Source organism: Bison bison, unplaced genomic scaffold (genome assembly GCF_000754665.1).
Source record: "Bison bison bison isolate TAMUID 2011002044 unplaced genomic scaffold, Bison_UMD1.0 scf7180017864517, whole genome shotgun sequence".
Lineage (NCBI taxonomy): Eukaryota > Metazoa > Chordata > Mammalia > Artiodactyla > Bovidae > Bison > Bison bison.
In genome coordinates, this window is record NW_011495070.1 from 6,697,540 (window position 1) to 6,714,501 (window position 16,962).

Below are 16,962 nucleotides of genomic sequence, written 5' to 3' on the forward strand. Positions count from 1 at the left end.
AAGTCCCGGACGCCCGCCCCGGAGAGCGGCCGCGGCCCGCAGCCTAAGGGGACACCTGAGGCTGGAAGTCGCCCCGGGAGCCGCGGCTAGGACGAGGCCCCTCGGCAGGAAGAGGCACATTTCACGCTCTGCGAAAGAAAAGTCTGCAGTTGTCCCCACTCTAGAAAAGTCATTAATCAAATTTTCTTTCTGGAAGAGATCTAATCCTAGTCCTGCAGCTTTAAATAAAGGTAGCTGTTTAACTTGTTTGGCCGTGTCAAAGCTTATGCTACATGTAACCCGTTCACTTGAAAGGCTGCACTTTAAAACAGAATACCAACTAAAAAAAGGCATACCCGGAAAACATTATAAAAGCTTTCCTTGAACAAAGTAAGGAGCATCCAGTTACTCTCAGGGACCGACCTTGTCCTTTCCCCTCTGCAGCAGTGTTAGCACTCTAGATAACTGTTTATTAACAAACAACAGAACATGCCAACTTCTGAGAGATTAGATTATCCTCCCCCAGTTTGCTAGTCATGAAGTTTATGTACCCTCTTATATTTGGTTCATTCTGAAGCAAACATATTTCACATCGTCTACTTTTAAAGATCTTTTTGATCAAACTAACCTTATTACAAATAACCTACATATTAAAATATAGTAGAAGCAGGAGCTATATTGCCACTTAGTGACTACAAACTTACACACAAGAATTCAAGCCTATAAAATGACTTAGATGAAGCTTCATTAAACACACACACACACAAAATGCTTCCTTGGTTTCAGAGTTTCATAATATTAAAAAAAAAATGTTGCCATATAGTTTCTACACAAAACATAAAACAGTGCCTCCCTCCGGAATAAGTGTTCAAAAAGTATTTGCTGAATAAACAAAAGAAAATTTTGTTACTTATTTTTAATAAGGTGTAATTCTTATGATCTAGATTTAATGAACTATGCTGATAACTATACAAAAACTTTTTCCAGTGGTAGTATTAATACAATGTCATTTTACAAATATTTGCCCAACATGTCAGTGCAACTTCAGAGTAGATTACACAGTCCATGACTATTTTCTTTTCTTCTAAATATTCACTGATTCCCTTGGACCTTTCCCCTAGTCCTACCACCATAATCCCCAGCCTCCGCAAAAAGAATCTATCTGCCATTTCCAAAGTACAACCTTCCCTTAAACCAAACAGGGATTTCTTTCCTGTAGTTAGGTAAACTTGCCACCTATTGGACAAAAAAACTGTATGACTGGTCGCTTTTATTTTTTTTAATTTCTAGTTAATTTAAAATAAGGACCATCAATCTACAGCCAGTATCATAAACTGAGAGTTTCCAGATGAGAGTATGATAAGGAATAGGAAGGAGCTAATTTCTAGCTTTAGACAGAACACTGAAATTGATAACAAACCTGAATTTCCACTCTTATCAGTCAACAGATATTAATATGTTTTGACAGGAAGAGAGTGAGGCAAACTAAAGGTTTATTTTTTCTAGAGGCAACAATCTGACTTGGCTCAAAAGGAAACTATCTTCTCACTGTGGGAATCACTTTGAAGCATCATACATAACTTTCATCTTACTATTTGCTTCTTGAGGTTTATCTTTTAAGGAAGGTAACAGTGTGTGTCTTGTGTATTTTACTCGGAATATATCTTAATTAAGGGGATTCCCTAGCGGCTCAGTGATTATCTGCCTGCCAATGCAGGAGATGTGGGTTTGATCCCTAGGTAGGGAAGATCCCTGGGAGAAGGAAATGGCAACCCATTCCGGTATTCTTGCCTGGGAAATCCCATGGACAGAGGGGCCTGGTGGGCTACAGTCTATGGGGTCATAAAAGAGTCAGACATGACTCATCTACTAAACAACAACAGAATCTTAATTATACAGACCCATATCTGCCTTATATTTTAACTTCCAAGGGAACAGACACTGTGTCTATTTCTGCATAATACTTCAGTTAATATATACACATATAATATTTATGAAATATTAATACAAATTATGTAGAAAGGCTAGAAAATATTCCTATATATGTAAAGCTCTTATAGAAACATAATTCCCTAGAGTTTAATGCAATTCTGTTTGGGTCCTATAACTAGGCTTTCAAAAGCCACCAATAACAAGCAAGGTGAGACCAAGTTACAAAATGGATGAAAAGTTAAAATCCACTTTACTATTTTAGAAATTATAGCTGCTGGAAATATAAACTGGTACACACTTTCAAGAAAGCAATGAGTGTCAGATATCAAGAGTCTTAAAGAGGTAAATATATACTGATCTAGGAATTTCATTTCCAGGGCCTAGCTTGAGGAAGTAAGAAATTCAATGAACTGTTTTATTAAAAACATGTTCAAAGAATTTTTACAACATGGTAAAATGTTAAAATGTAAATGTGGCAGGACTAAAATATAATGAATTTCTTCCATACAATATCACTCAAGCCATGTAGACTGTGAAAATATGTGTATATAATGCATATATGTGTGTATATATACACATTCACATACATACATCTGCATTTCTGAAGATTCAAGATAAAGCAGGTATTCATAAGCAGAATTTTAAAAATTGAGTAAGAATAGTTAGGTTAGCATGATAGAAACTTTACAGCAAATTCATATCCTGCTCATAACATTACAGAATGACATTCTTTATATCAAAGTATTCCTATGATCTAGTAGGGAAAAAAGGTAAATAATAACTTTTACTGAAATCAAAGCCACCAGGGTAAGAGCTTTACCTTAAGTTTTTTCACCTATTCTGCTTTACATTTCTGTAACAGATATTAACACTCTGCTCATTTTCTAGATGAGGAATGTTGAGCAAGGTCATGGTGTTCAAGAGAGCAGAGCCAGGATTTGAACCCAAGAATTCTAACTTCAGAGCCCCTACTCTCAAACACTTCAGTTCAGTTCAGTTCAGTTGCTCAGTCGTGTCTGACTCTTTGCAACCCGTGAATCGCAGCACGCCAGGCCTCCCTGTCCATCACCAACTCCCGGAGTTCACTCCAACTTACGTCCATCGAGTTGGTGATGCCATCCAGACATCTCATCCTCTGTCGTCCCCTTCTCCTCCTGCCCCCAATCCCTCCCAGCATCAGAGTCTTTTCCAATGAGTCAACTCTTCGCATCAGGTGGACAAAGTACAGGAGTTTCAGCTTCAGCATTAGTCCTTCCAATGAATACCCAGGACTGATCCCCTTTAGGATGTACTGATTGGATCTCCTTGCAGTCCAAGGGACTCTCAAGAGTCTTCTCCAACATCACAGTTCGAAAGCATCAATTCTTCGGTCTTCACAGTCCAACTCTCACATCCATACATGACTACTGGAAAAACCATAGCCTTGACTAGATGGACCTTTTGGCAAAGTAATATCTCTGTTTTACAATATGCTATCTAGGTTGGTCACAACTTTCCTTCCAAGGAGTAAGCGTCTTTTAATTTCATGGCTGCAATCACCATCTGCAGTGATTTTGGAGCCCAAAAAAATAAAGTTTGATACTGTTTCCACTGTTTCCCCATCTATTTCCCATGAAGTGATGGGACCAGATGCCATGATCTTTGTTTTCTGAATGTTGAGCTTTAAGCCAAGTTTTTCACTCTCCTCTTTCACTTTCATCAAGAGGCTTTTTAGTTCCTCTTCACATTCTGCCATAAGGGTGGTGTCATCTGCATATCTGAGGTTATTGATATTTCTCCCAGCAATCTTGATTCCAGCTTGTGCTTCTTCCAGCCCAGTGTTTCTCAAGATGTACTCTGCATAGAAGTTAAATAAGCAGGGTGACAATATACAGCCTTGATGTACTCCTTTTCCTATTTGGAACCAGTCTGTTGTTCCATGTCCAGTTCTAACTTGCTTCCTGACCTGCATACAAGTTTCTCAGAAGGCAGGTCAGGTGTCTGGTATTCCCATCTCTTTCAGAATTTTCCACAGTATATTGTCATCCACACAGTCAAAGGCTTTGCCACAGTCACTAAAGCAAAAATAGATGTTTTTCTGGAACTCTCTTGCTTTTTCAATGATCCAGCGGATGTTGGCAATTTGATCTCTGGTTCCTCTGTCTTTTCTAAAACCAGCTTGAACATCTGGAAGTCCACGGTTCACGTATTGCTGAAGCCTGGCTTGGAGAATTTTGAGCATTACTTTACTAGCGTGTGAGATGAGTGTAATTGTGCAGTACTTTGAGCATTCTTTGGTATTGCCTTTCTTTGGGATTGGAATGAAAACTGACCTTTTCCAGTCCTGTGGCCACTGCTGAGTTTTGCTGGCATATTGAGTGTAGCACTCAAATCTTTCAGGATTTGGAATAGCTCAACTGGAATTCCATCACCTCCACTAGCTTTGTTTGTAGTGATGCTTCCTAAGGCCCACTTGACTTCACATTCCAGGATGTCTGGCTCTAGGTCAGTGATCACACCATCATGATTATCTTGGTCATGAAGATCTTTTTGTACAGTTCTTCTGTGTATTCTTGCCACCTCTTCTTAATAAATTCTGCTTCTGTTAGGTCCAGACCATTTCTGTCCTTTATTGAGCCCATCTTTGCATGAAATGTTCCCTTGGTATCTCTAATTTTTTTGAAGACATCTCTAGTCTTTACCATTCTGTTGTTTCCCTCTATTTCTTTGCACTGATTGCTGAGGAAGGCCTTCTTATCTCTCCTTGCTATTCTTTGGAACTCTGCATTCAGATGCTTATATCTTTCTTTTTCTCCTTTGCCTTTCGCTTCTCTTCTATTCACAGCTATTTGTAAGGCCTCTGCAGCCAGCCATTTTGCTTTTCTGCATTTCTTTTTCATGGGGATGGTCTTGATCCCTGTCTCCTGTACAATGTCACAAACCTCCATCCATAGTTCATCAGGTACTCTGTCTATCAGATCTAGTCCCTTAAATCTATTTCTCACTTCCACTGTAAGGGACTTGATTTAGGTCATACCTGAATGATCTAGTGGTTTTCCCCACTTTCTTCAATATAAGTCTGAATTTGGCAATAAGGAGTTCATGATCTGAGCCACAGTCAGCTCCGGGTCTTGTTTTTGCTGACTGTATAGAGCTTCTCCATCTTTGGCTGCAAAGAATATAATCAGTCTGATTTCAGTGTTGACCATCTGGTGATGTCCATGTGTGGAGTCTTCTCTTGTGTTGTTGGAAGAGAATGTTTGCTATGACCAGTGCGTTCTCTTGGCAAAACTCTATCAGTCTTTGTCCTGCTTCATTCCATCCTCCAAGGCCAAATTTTCCTGTTACTCCAGGTGTTTTTTGACTTCCTACTTTTGCATTCCAGTCCCCTACAATGAAAAGGACATCTTTTTTGGGTGTTAGTACTAAAAAGTCTTGTAGGTCAATAGAACCATTCAGCTTCAGCTTCTTCAGTGTTACTGGTTGGGGCATAGGCTTGGATTACTGTGATATTGAATGGTTTGCCTTGAAAACGAACAAGAGATCATTCTGTTGTTTTTGAGATTGCATCCAAGTACTGCATTACAGACTCTTGTTGACCATGATGGCTACTCCATTTCTTCTAAGGGATTCTTGCCCACAGTGGTAGATATAATGGTCATCTGAGTTAAATTCACCCTTTCCAGTCCATTTTAGTTTGCTGATTCCTAGAATGTCAACGTTCACTCTTGCCATCTCCTGTTTGACCACTTCCAATTTGCCTTGATCCATGGACCTGACATTCCAGGTTCCTATGCAATATTGCTCTTTACAGCATTGGACCTTGCTTCTATCACCAGTCACATCCACAACTGGGTATTGTTTTTGCTTTGGCTCCATCCCTTCATTCTTTCTGGAGTTTTTTCTCCACTGATCTCCAGTAGCATATTGGGCACCTACTGACCTGGGGAGTTCCCCTTTCAGTATCCTATCATTTTGCCTTTTCAAACTGTTCATGGGGTTCTCAAGGCAAGAATACTGAAGTTTGCCATTCCCTTCTCCAGTGGACCACATTCTGTCAGACCTCTCCACCATGATACTCCCGTTTTGGGTGTCCCCAAACGGCAAACACTTCCCCAAGCTCCAAAGTAACAAGGCTTGTTTATCCATTATGATGCATTTAGTACCTACTTTTCTGAAAATTCCTTAATATTCCTTCCTTCAAGAGGTAGAATATAATTTCCATCTCTCCCTTTGAGTGTAGGCTGAACTTAATGGCTCACTTCTAACAAACAGAACAGAGGTGAAGTGATCGTATGTGACTTCAGAAAGTGCTTGATCTCTTGCTATTGAGTCAATCTGAGGAAGCATCTCTGTGGAGAGGCCTATTAGACAAGTAACAATGGCATCCTGCCAATGGTCCTATGACTGAACTCTCTAGGACACAAACCGTCCAGCCTTAATTAATCAAGCCCTCAGATATTCCATCCTCATGAAAGATCCTGAGTTAGGAACCATGCAGGTAAGTCAATCTCCAATCCTTAATCTCAAAAACTAGATAATATAATGTTTATTGTTTTAAACTGCTAAATTTGGGATGATTTGTTAATCAGCAAAAGCTAACACAAAAAAGGAGCAGTTTAAACTCCCAACTTGTCACATTTTACAGCTTAAAGAAAGAAGGGAAAAGTTTAAAAATGACCTGTAACTTTCAACTACAGAGTCCTGAGCAGTTCTTTCCATGTCTGTCTGTATAGTCTGAGCATCAATTCTTTCCTCCTCCAGCCTCTCCATTTTAAAAATAAGTAAGTCATCAAAATATAATCATTACCATTAAAGTCTAATATGAATGAATGAACGAATGAATGCATGTGTACTCAGACGTGTCCAACTATTTGTGATGCCATGAACTGTAGCCCACCAGGCTAATCTGCCCATAGAATTTTCCAAGCAAGAATACTGGAGTAGGTTACCATGTCCTCCTCCAGGGGATCTTCCTCACGGAGGGATCAAACCCACATCCCCTGAAGCTCCCGCACTGGCAAGTGGATTTTTTTTTTTAACCACTGAGCTACCTAGGAATCCAGGTCTAATATAACCAAAAATAATTACATACCCTTGGGTATTTCAATGATTTTATGGTCCTGGAATAACCAAGATGGTAAAAATTCTTTAGAGGTATGTAAACATACACTTGTGTCTTACACCACACCAATTTTAATGTTTTTAGCTTATTCTGGTTATTTCCTTTGTATCTTTTATCTAGAAAAGAGAATCATAAAATCTTATGGTTGGAAAGGTGCCTAGAGACCACATCACCTAGAGATTTTGAAAAAAATTAAGGACCTGAACTGAACACCATGATCTCTTTTCCTGACTTCCATGAATCAAATATATTATACTTTGAAACCAAATATGTAACTGTGTGCTCTATTAGATACAAGTACCAAGGGCAACAGGCTTTAAAAAAATTACAGGTAGGAATCAAATGAAGGAGACATTTTATCCATTTAATGTCATATACTTTTAACATCCTGTAATTTTGGAGAAGGATAAAAACTTCCTATTTTAGTGATAGTAACTCGATAACCACCAATGGTAGGGTTATTTGAGAATCACCGGCTTTATCCAATGCCCTATTTTACACATCAGGAAACTAAACCCCCAAGAAGTTAAATAATTTAACCAAAATCACATGGTAGCTTATGATTTCAAGGTTAAAAATTCTACAAAACAATATTCTATACAACTTAGAAGTTACAACATGGATGAAAATTTTCACCCATTTTACCATTTTATAAATTATAAAGTGTTGATGTTTTACTTTTTAATGTCAAAGCTAGCGCAATGGTTAAGAGTATTCCTCAGAAATTAAGAAAAAATTGAAAAAAAATTTTGAGCAGTGAATGGTGGGAGAAGAATAAGAGGGGGTCAGTCTAAGTTTTTCTGATACAGCCAAACTAACAATGAAAGTCAAAGCTGGGGTATGGTGTGTTGGGCATGTTTAGCAGGGAAAAAAAGAGTCATGAAAACTAAGGTTTAAGATAAATATATCTATCAGGACAACAAGCTGGAATCAAGAGATTTAGGACCTTTAAGTAAAGCTCAGTTTATCAATACTGGGAGAGAAACAAATACATACAGGTGTGCAAGTCTGTAAATTTACAAAGAGAAAAGATAGACTATTTCAAATATTTTTAAACTACTGTGGTTAATCCTCTATTTTTAGTTATTTATTATACTGATACATTTTATTTAATATTATAGTTAGGTTTTATAAAATATTATTAAAATGAAGATGTTTGAACCCACATATTCATTCATTTATTCAACAAATAATTAACCAGCACTTACTTTGAGCAAGTAAGTATTGTAGGCACTCTGTACAACACTTTCTGTTGTAGGCACCTATACTACTGGTAGCATTGAATTAGGTAACAAAAGAAAAAAAATTAAGCCTTCTCAATTCACACAGAACCTCTATCAAAGGTGAAATTCTTAGACAAGTGTGATATACAAAATTGCCTATACATGAAATTATAGTAGTAATGAGTATATCCTATATTTACATGTATAAAAGCCTTCATAAGGTATGAATTTTTGATAGGGGGTTCATAAAGGAAAAATTGTTAGCAAAATATTTTGTTAGCAAAAAATAGCATTTTTTTCTGAAGAACTATGACTATTCAGATTCTCAAGGAGGTCTATGATTCCCAAAAATTATTTTATCATAGAACTTTCTCCACATATGCATTTATGGACCATAAAAACCTATGATGAGTAAGGATCCAACATGTACCATTTTTGAAGCTGATAATCTAGCTTAGTTTTATTCATGTTTTCTGCATTTTACTTAAGCTATCCCTGGGCCAAACTCTCTTTGAGCCTGCTGATTCTTCACTTTACAGTTTATACTAAGCAAAAAACTTTCTAATCCTTAGCAGCCACTCCTAGAACAACACATCAACTGATTCTTGTAGCTGGTCTTTTCTAATGGATGTTGGACAAATAACTGTCTTCCAAAAGCATTTATTAAGTACCCTTATGTGTATGATACCATACAAGGTGAGTTAAAATGGTTAATGATCTATTTTAAATAACATTTATAACAACTGATTTCAAGGACTTGAGTTCTTTATTATCATTAGGGAATTTATCTTGAATACTCTAGAAATTGTTTTAAATTCCTGTAAAAGTACAAGGGCTATGCAGGATTCTTGTTTGGCATATTTATGAGAATATTTACAGTGGAGTTCTTAACTAAAATATACTGCAACTGTAAGTCAAATTCTATTTTGATTCTAAAAGGAATATTCAAATTAACTAATTTCTTCTCCTATTACAATGTATCTTCTGCACCTACCCAATGAAAAGTTCTTCAAAAGTCCCTTCAAGCTTTTAACTGCCAAGCAAGCCCTAGGACCTCTTCTTAGTTTTCACCTGACTCTACCTCTTCAAACAAATGACATTTTTGACTATCCATTATTAACCTTCTTCCCTTCATATGACTTTCACAATAATAGACAGTCTGATTGTGTTTTTTCCCTATTTTCTTCAGTTGACTTAGCCTACATCTGCGCAACCCTCAAACGTGACTGTTCTTCCAAAGCATAAACCTTAGCCAGCTTCTCTCTTCATTCTCCACTCTCTGAAGAATGACAGTTAATATCCACGCACCACCATGACTTTCAATATTATTTCTGAACTAACTCAAAAATGAGCATCTCTAGGCTTAATTTTTTTTTTTTAGGTCTAAGTTCTAATTTCCAGTTGTATGGTAAATGTCTTTATTTGGATAACCCAGTGGTATCTAAAGGTCTTTTACCTACAAATCTCCTTTGTTTCCTCTATCAATAACATTGCATCATCCCAGGCTAGAAATCTTGAGTCATCTGTGTTCCTAGTTTAAAAAGTCATCTCTTAAGCAACCTAGAGGTCCATCGACAGATGAATGGATACAGAAATTGCAGTACATATATACAATGAAATATTATTTAGCTATAAAAAAAGAACACATTTGAGTCAGTCCTAATGAGGTGGATGGACCTAGAGTCTATTAGAGTGAAGTGAGTCAGAGAGACAATACCATATGTTAACGCATCCATATGGAAGACACAGACATACAGAACAGACCTTCGGACACAGTGAGGGAATGTGAGGGTAGGATGCATTGAGAAAACAGCAAGGAAACATACACACTACCATATGTAAAACAGAGAGCAAGTGAGAATTTGCTGTGTGACACAGGGAGCTCAGCCAGTGCTCTGGGCAACCTAGAGGGGTGGGATGGGGAAGGAGATGGGAGAGGGGTTCAAGAGGGAGGGGATATGTGTATTCCTGTGGCTGATTCAAACTGCTGTGTGGCAGAAGCTGACACAATATTGTAAAGCAATTATCCTCCAGTAAAAAAAATTTTAGAAAAGAAAGTCATATAATTTTTAAAGAAATTTTAAAATGTATGTGAAATTACCAAAAAAAAAAAAAAAAATATATATATATATATAAACAGACAGTTCATGCCCCCACCATCCAGAACAAACAACTGTTATCATTTTGTTATTTATACTTGAAAGTGTTGTTTCTCCCTAAGAAACAGTACATTACAAATGAAGATAACAACACCTTTGAGAACTATCCCCAGTCTTCATTCAGCATTCTATCTCTCCAAAGAAACCACTATCATGAGTTTCTGTGTATATTCTTCCAGCCTATTTTGTATACTTTTACATGTTCACATGTGTGTGCATATATCCCAAAATGACATACAGTATTATTTTACACACTTTGTGTACATAAATGACATTATACTACATATGCCATTCTAAAATTTGCTTTTTTCATTCAAGATTTACATTCTATCCATGTTATTATAAGTAGATATAGCTATGCTTTTTACATACTTCAAATTATCCCAGGGCATAAAAATACCCCATTTTGTTAAAAAATTATCTACTGATAGGCAAATAAAGTTGTTTACATTTTTTACTTTTATAAACAATGCTGCAAAAAAAGAATCTTATCTATGTTTTCTTAAGCATGCATGCTACAGTCTCTCCATAGTACATACCTGCAGAGAGAATTTTTAGGTCAAAGAATAAGTGCATTTTTAATTTATTTGTTACTCTTTCCAAAGTAGCAGTTTAAGTCTAAAATACTCCTAGTAATGTATCAGAGTTCCCATTTTTCTTCCATCCTTGTCAATATAAAATATAATCAGACTTTTAAAATGTTTGCCATCTGCTGGATGGTGGGAAAATTTTCATTGCTGTATTAATTTGCATATACCTAATAAGTACTGAGAATAAACATTTTTTTCATATTTATTGCCCAGTAACGTTTCTTCTATGAATTTTCTATTCATATCCTTTGTCATCTTTCTATGACACTTTCTGTCTTACTTATGTGTAGAACATTAACATCTAGTGTAATAACACTAATTATCTAGTGTATACTGCTACTGCTAAGTCACTTCAGTCGTATCCGACTCTCTGCGACCCCAGAGACTGCAGCCCACCAGGCTCCGCCATCCCTGGGATTCTCCAGGCAAGAACACTGGAGTGGGGTGCCATTGAGTGAAAGTGAAGTCGCTCAGTCATGCCCGACCCTTAGCAACCCCATGGACTGCAGCCTTCCAGGCTCCTCCGTCCATGGGATTTTCCAGGCAAGAGTACTGGAGTGGGGTGCCATTGCCTTCTCCGTAGTGTATACTAGATAATAATAATTCAGACAGGTGTTCCAAATATCTTCTGCCAGCCTGCTGTTCGACTTTACTTTAGTTGGTCTATGGTATCGTCTGTCCTACAAAAATTTTAAGTTTTGATACAGTCAAACTAATGTGTGCTATCACTTACAGTGTATTTTAAATAGCCCATAGAATAAAAGGGAAATCATAAAGTAGTTAAGAAATAATTAGAAAATAATTACAATAAAAATACAATATGTGAAACTATATGCAACACAGCTAAAACAGTACTTAACCAGGACATGAAAAGGTTTAAAAATAAATAAGCAGTATACTAACGCATATATATGGAATTTAGAAAGATGGTAACAACAACCCTGTATGCAAGACAGCAAAAGAGACACAGATGTATAGAACAGTCTTTTGGACTCTGTGGGAGAGGGAGGTGGGAGGTGATTTGGGAGAATGGAATTAAAACATGTATAATATCATATAAGAAAAAAAAAATTTTTAACTGATTCATTCAAAAAAATAAATTATTTAAAAAAATAAGCTAAACATTCAGCAATAAAGATGGAAAAATAAGAAAGAAAATAATAATAAGCAGGAAAAATGAAATAGAGAGCAATAATTTTTAAAAATACAAAAGATTCACAAAATCAAAAATTGGTTTTGGAAAGGTTAATAAAACAGATAGACCTCTGCAAGAGTTACCAAGAAAAGGTACAAATAACCACAGACAAATAACAAAAATAATAAATCAGGATTATGAACAGTAATTATACACTAACAAAGTTGAAATTTGGATGAACTGTATAAAGAAACTGTGTAAGGCGTATAAGGAAAAAAATTGAATAGAATAATAAGCAGCAAAGAAAATGTAGTCTTGAACCTCCTTTACAAAAACAAAAAAAAATTACAGGCTTAAATGTCCTTTTAAGAAAATTCCAGCAAAATTTTAAATTAATTCTTATCTTATAGCAGAAAAATTAAAAAAGTGAAAGCAACCTAGATTATTTTATGAGCCTAGTGTGATCTTGATTCCAAAATTAGATAAAGATAATACAAGAAATTATAGTTCCATACTACTTATGAAAGGCCCTTAACTAACAGTAAAACAAGAGCAAGATGATGTATCCTCAAATGCAAGGGGAGTTCAATGCCTAAGAATTCTTCAATTAACTGATCCTATTAATGAAGAAAAATCATAACTTACCAAAGAATGCTGAATAAGCACCTGATAGGATTCCATGAATAACTAACACAAAAGCAAAACCAATGTCCTACATGGAACTTCCTTAACCTGGTATATATTATATACTAAAACCTACAACAAACACTAAACTTCAGGTTGAAACTTCAGATACACTCTCAAGATTTTGGAAGAAAACAGGAATGTGAATGAGAATGTAAATTGGTACAGCCACTGTGGAAAACACTATGGAGGTTCTTCAAAAAACTAAAACTAGAACTACCATATGATCCAGCAATTTCACTCCTGGGTATATATTCAAAGACAAAAACATTAATTCAAAAAGATACATGCTCCCCAGTGTTCACAACAGCATTATTTACAACAGTGAGGATACAAAGCAGTCAAAGTATCAATCAACCTATGAATGGATAAAGAAGATGTGGTATGTTTATGGAGACAGACAGACACACACACACACAAATATATATACAGGAATACTACTCAGCCACAAAAAAGGAATGAAATTTTGCCGTTTGCAACAACATGGATGGACTTGGAATGTTACTATGCTTGGTGAAATAAGTCAGAGAAAGACAAATACTGTATATCACTTATGTAAGAAATGCAAAATAAACTAGTTATTATAACAAAAAGAAACAGACTCAAAGATACAGAAAACATGCCAGTGGAGAATGGAGAGGGGGAGGGGCAAAATAGGAGTAAGGGACTAAGAGGTACAAACTACTATGTACAAAATAAATAAGCTGTTATAAAGCACAGGAAACATAGCCAATATTTTATAATACCTATAATAATTATGAATCACTATTGTACACCTGACATATACAATGTATAAGTTAACTACACCTCATTTAAAATTTTTTCTAATTAAAAAAAATTTTTAAAGAAAATCCATTACCAAAAAAAAAAAAAAAACCAAGAAATGCCAATTAATATAACTACTCTCTAGCATATTAGAGTTGCTTGATCAACATCTTAAGAAATAAAAAAGAAGATGATTGGAGATTAGAGAGAAGAGGGCTGAGTTGTCCCAGCTGAGACCATCCTAGGCCATTAAGCTCCCCAGTTGATCCACAGACAACCACAAACAGGAGAATAAAATGTGGCAGATGTCTATCAGGAAGAACTGTGCAGCAGTTAGAAACAACAGATTGGATACATACAAAGCAACATGAATGGGTATTAAGAATAGTAAAAACAGACTTACTAAAAAACAGACTAAGATACATAATACCATTTCTATAAACTTTAAGTTTATACAACCAGATACATATACAGTTGTTGTTCAGTCACTAAGTCATGTCCGACTCTTTGCAACCCCATGGACTACAGCACGCCAGGGTTCTCTGTCCATCACTAGCTCCCTGAGTTTATTCAAACTCATGTCCGTATATACAGTTAATATACTAAAAAAAAACCATTAATCCAATTAAATTTGATGGCTATGAGGGAGGAAAATTGGATTTTTACATAAATAAAGGGGGTAAAGAGGAATAAACAAATCCATTAAAAAATAAATAAAAGTATGAAACACGGATCTACTAATATTTTACTTTTCTATAAAAAGCTAGCTGTCCTAATATAATTTATTGAATAATTCTTCCTTTCTGTAAACCCAGTCTATTATATACCAGGCATAAATGTATGCTTACTGTGTTTCTGGGCTCTCTAATCTTCTATTCTACCCAACTACTCATCCGTGGGCCAATATCACATTCAAAAATTTTATGAATAGGAGGGTAAGTATCACATATTTTGTTTGTTTGCAGTATAGACTACTTTTGGATCTCTATCTAACAGTTTGTCAATTCCACCAAAAAAAGGTCCTCTTAGAATTTTGACTGGACTTGTATTGAATTTATACATTAACAGGGGAAAAATTAACAGCTTTACCATGTCCAGTTTTCCATGTGTTTATTATGGGTTAAAGATTAAAGGAACCAATAAAATCGGTTTGGTCTGTTTTTCTATTGTTTCTTAAGGAAGTTGTGTATCTCTTCATTTAGTTATGTCGCTCCATAAAGTAAACTTCTTATTTTCATACAGGTATTGCATATACCTGTACCTAATTAAATGTTTAAAACCATGTGAATGGGATCTTTTTTTGTCTCATTGCTCTGGTATACACAGCAACCCTGATGAACCTTCTAAGCAATTTTAAAATCTATCTGTTGTTGTTGTTAAGCTGCTCAGTAGTTGTGGTGCACAGGCTTAGTTGCTCTGCTGCTTGAGGGATCTTCCTGGACCAGGGATTGAACCCATGTGCCCTGCACTGGCAGGTGGATTCTTAACACTGGATTACCAGGGAAGTTTGAAAGTGTATTTTGAATGATACCGATGTTTCCAGACATTGTTGAGATTCTGCTATGACAGTCACTGTTGAGACTGTGCTATAACAGTTAAAAACTGACCTGAATATAACTGGAAAAAATATACAAGGTTGTATTTTATTTAGTTAGGTACAATGTTCTATATATCTCTAGTTTATCAAATTTGTTAATCCTGTGTTTCAGTTCTTTGAAGTCATTTTAAATTTTGTGTCTGCTTAATTTGTCAATTTTGACAGAGATGTTTTTAAAGTCCCAGTTTTGTAGACACATCAACTCAGCCTTGTAATTCTTTAAGTTTTTACTTTATTTTTTGGTGGTAGCTTGCACAGCTTGTGTTATCTTAGTAGATCTTCCTGCAGTGGAAGCAAGGAGTCCTAACCACTGGACCACCAGGGAATTTCCAAATGTTTTTACTTTAAATGATATTACAAGGCTATGTTGTTAGATGCATGTAAGTTTATGATGATTATATTTTCTGGAATGTTCCTCTTAGCAGTTTGAGAGCCTCTGGCCCAATTAATTTGTACTCTGAATTCTATTTTAGTACATTAGCTTTATTTGGTTAGTATTTCTCTGATAAACATGTTTTTCCATTGTTTTTATTTAATTTTGTTTTGTGTATGTTAAAAATAGCAGACTTATGTTAAGATCACAATTGGTAATTTTAATATAATTGATGTTTTGGACTATTTCTACTGTCTGGATTTATGATTTGTATTTCCATAGTTTTTTCCTCCCCCTCTTCTGTTGCTTTTTTGTTAGATTGGTTAAAAATTTAATTTATTCCCTAACCTACTCCCCAACTTAGTACTTTGGACGCCATACTTTCTATTTATATTATTTTAGTATGCTCTAGTTACTTAAAATAAATGTTCTTTTCACTTCTCATCTTCTTCAGATCATGTTTCACACAGCTATTTTATTCAAAGGCCACCAAAATCTGGTTCCACTCTATCTTTCTAGGCTCATTTCTCTCAACCATATACATCTATGAAGCCTAATTAAACTACATTACTTACCAGTTTAAACTACATTACTTATCAGCTTCTAAATAAAATACAAAATTTCTGAAATTCTGTTCTGGTTCATGATGTTTTCTGATTCATTCACTCAATCAACAAATATATGTTACTCAAAACCCACTTGGTGCCTGGCTTTGAGCAATACCAGTAAACACAACAGATATGGTCTCTGGCTTTATGAAGCATGAAGTGAAAAGATTAAACAATAAATATAAATATAATAAAGTAAAACTTCATGAATTCAGATAAATTTTAACTGGGAGTTGGCACCCATCTTGCACTCTATATTCTCTAACAACAGTCACTGGAGAACACAAATACCAGCAGGTGGCACCAAACCACCTAAGTCTGACCTTAGACTGATTTGGATACCTTATTCTGAATTCCACACACACATTTCCTCATCCACACAGACTGACTCGGGTCATTTTATTAAATTCACAATAATGTCATATTTCAAATCACGTTTGTGATTTGAATTTTTTAGAATTACTTATTACTTTATCATGGGAGTTTATTGTATCATAAGTTTTGTAGGTGCTAATCAAAAAAGAAAAAAGGAATGGGAGTCTCCGACAAAATAACAGAACTGTCACAACTGAGACTGAAGAGTATCAGCTAAAGATCCTCTCTCTGAGAAAGTGACTTTCAAACTGATATCTGAAAGATGCCCAGGAATTAAAAGCTAAAAAATGGAAAGTAATATGTTCCAGAAAGAGAACAGCATATGTGAGCACCCTAGGAAGATAAAGTTTGATTTAAAGGAAAGGTATGTGTATGTCTGGAGTAAGGGTACTGGGTAATTCATCAGAGTATAATGCTTATGAGCTTGGGCCTTGGAGC

At 35.7% G+C, this 16,962-nt stretch overlaps 1 protein-coding gene across 8 annotated transcripts in view; it reads right to left on the reverse strand.

Moving 5' to 3' along the window:
- ELF2 (E74-like factor 2 (ets domain transcription factor)) overlaps window positions 1-16,962 on the reverse strand; it is a 99,971-nt gene that overhangs the window by 20,730 nt on the left and 62,279 nt on the right. The gene's annotated exons all lie outside the window — the stretch shown is intronic.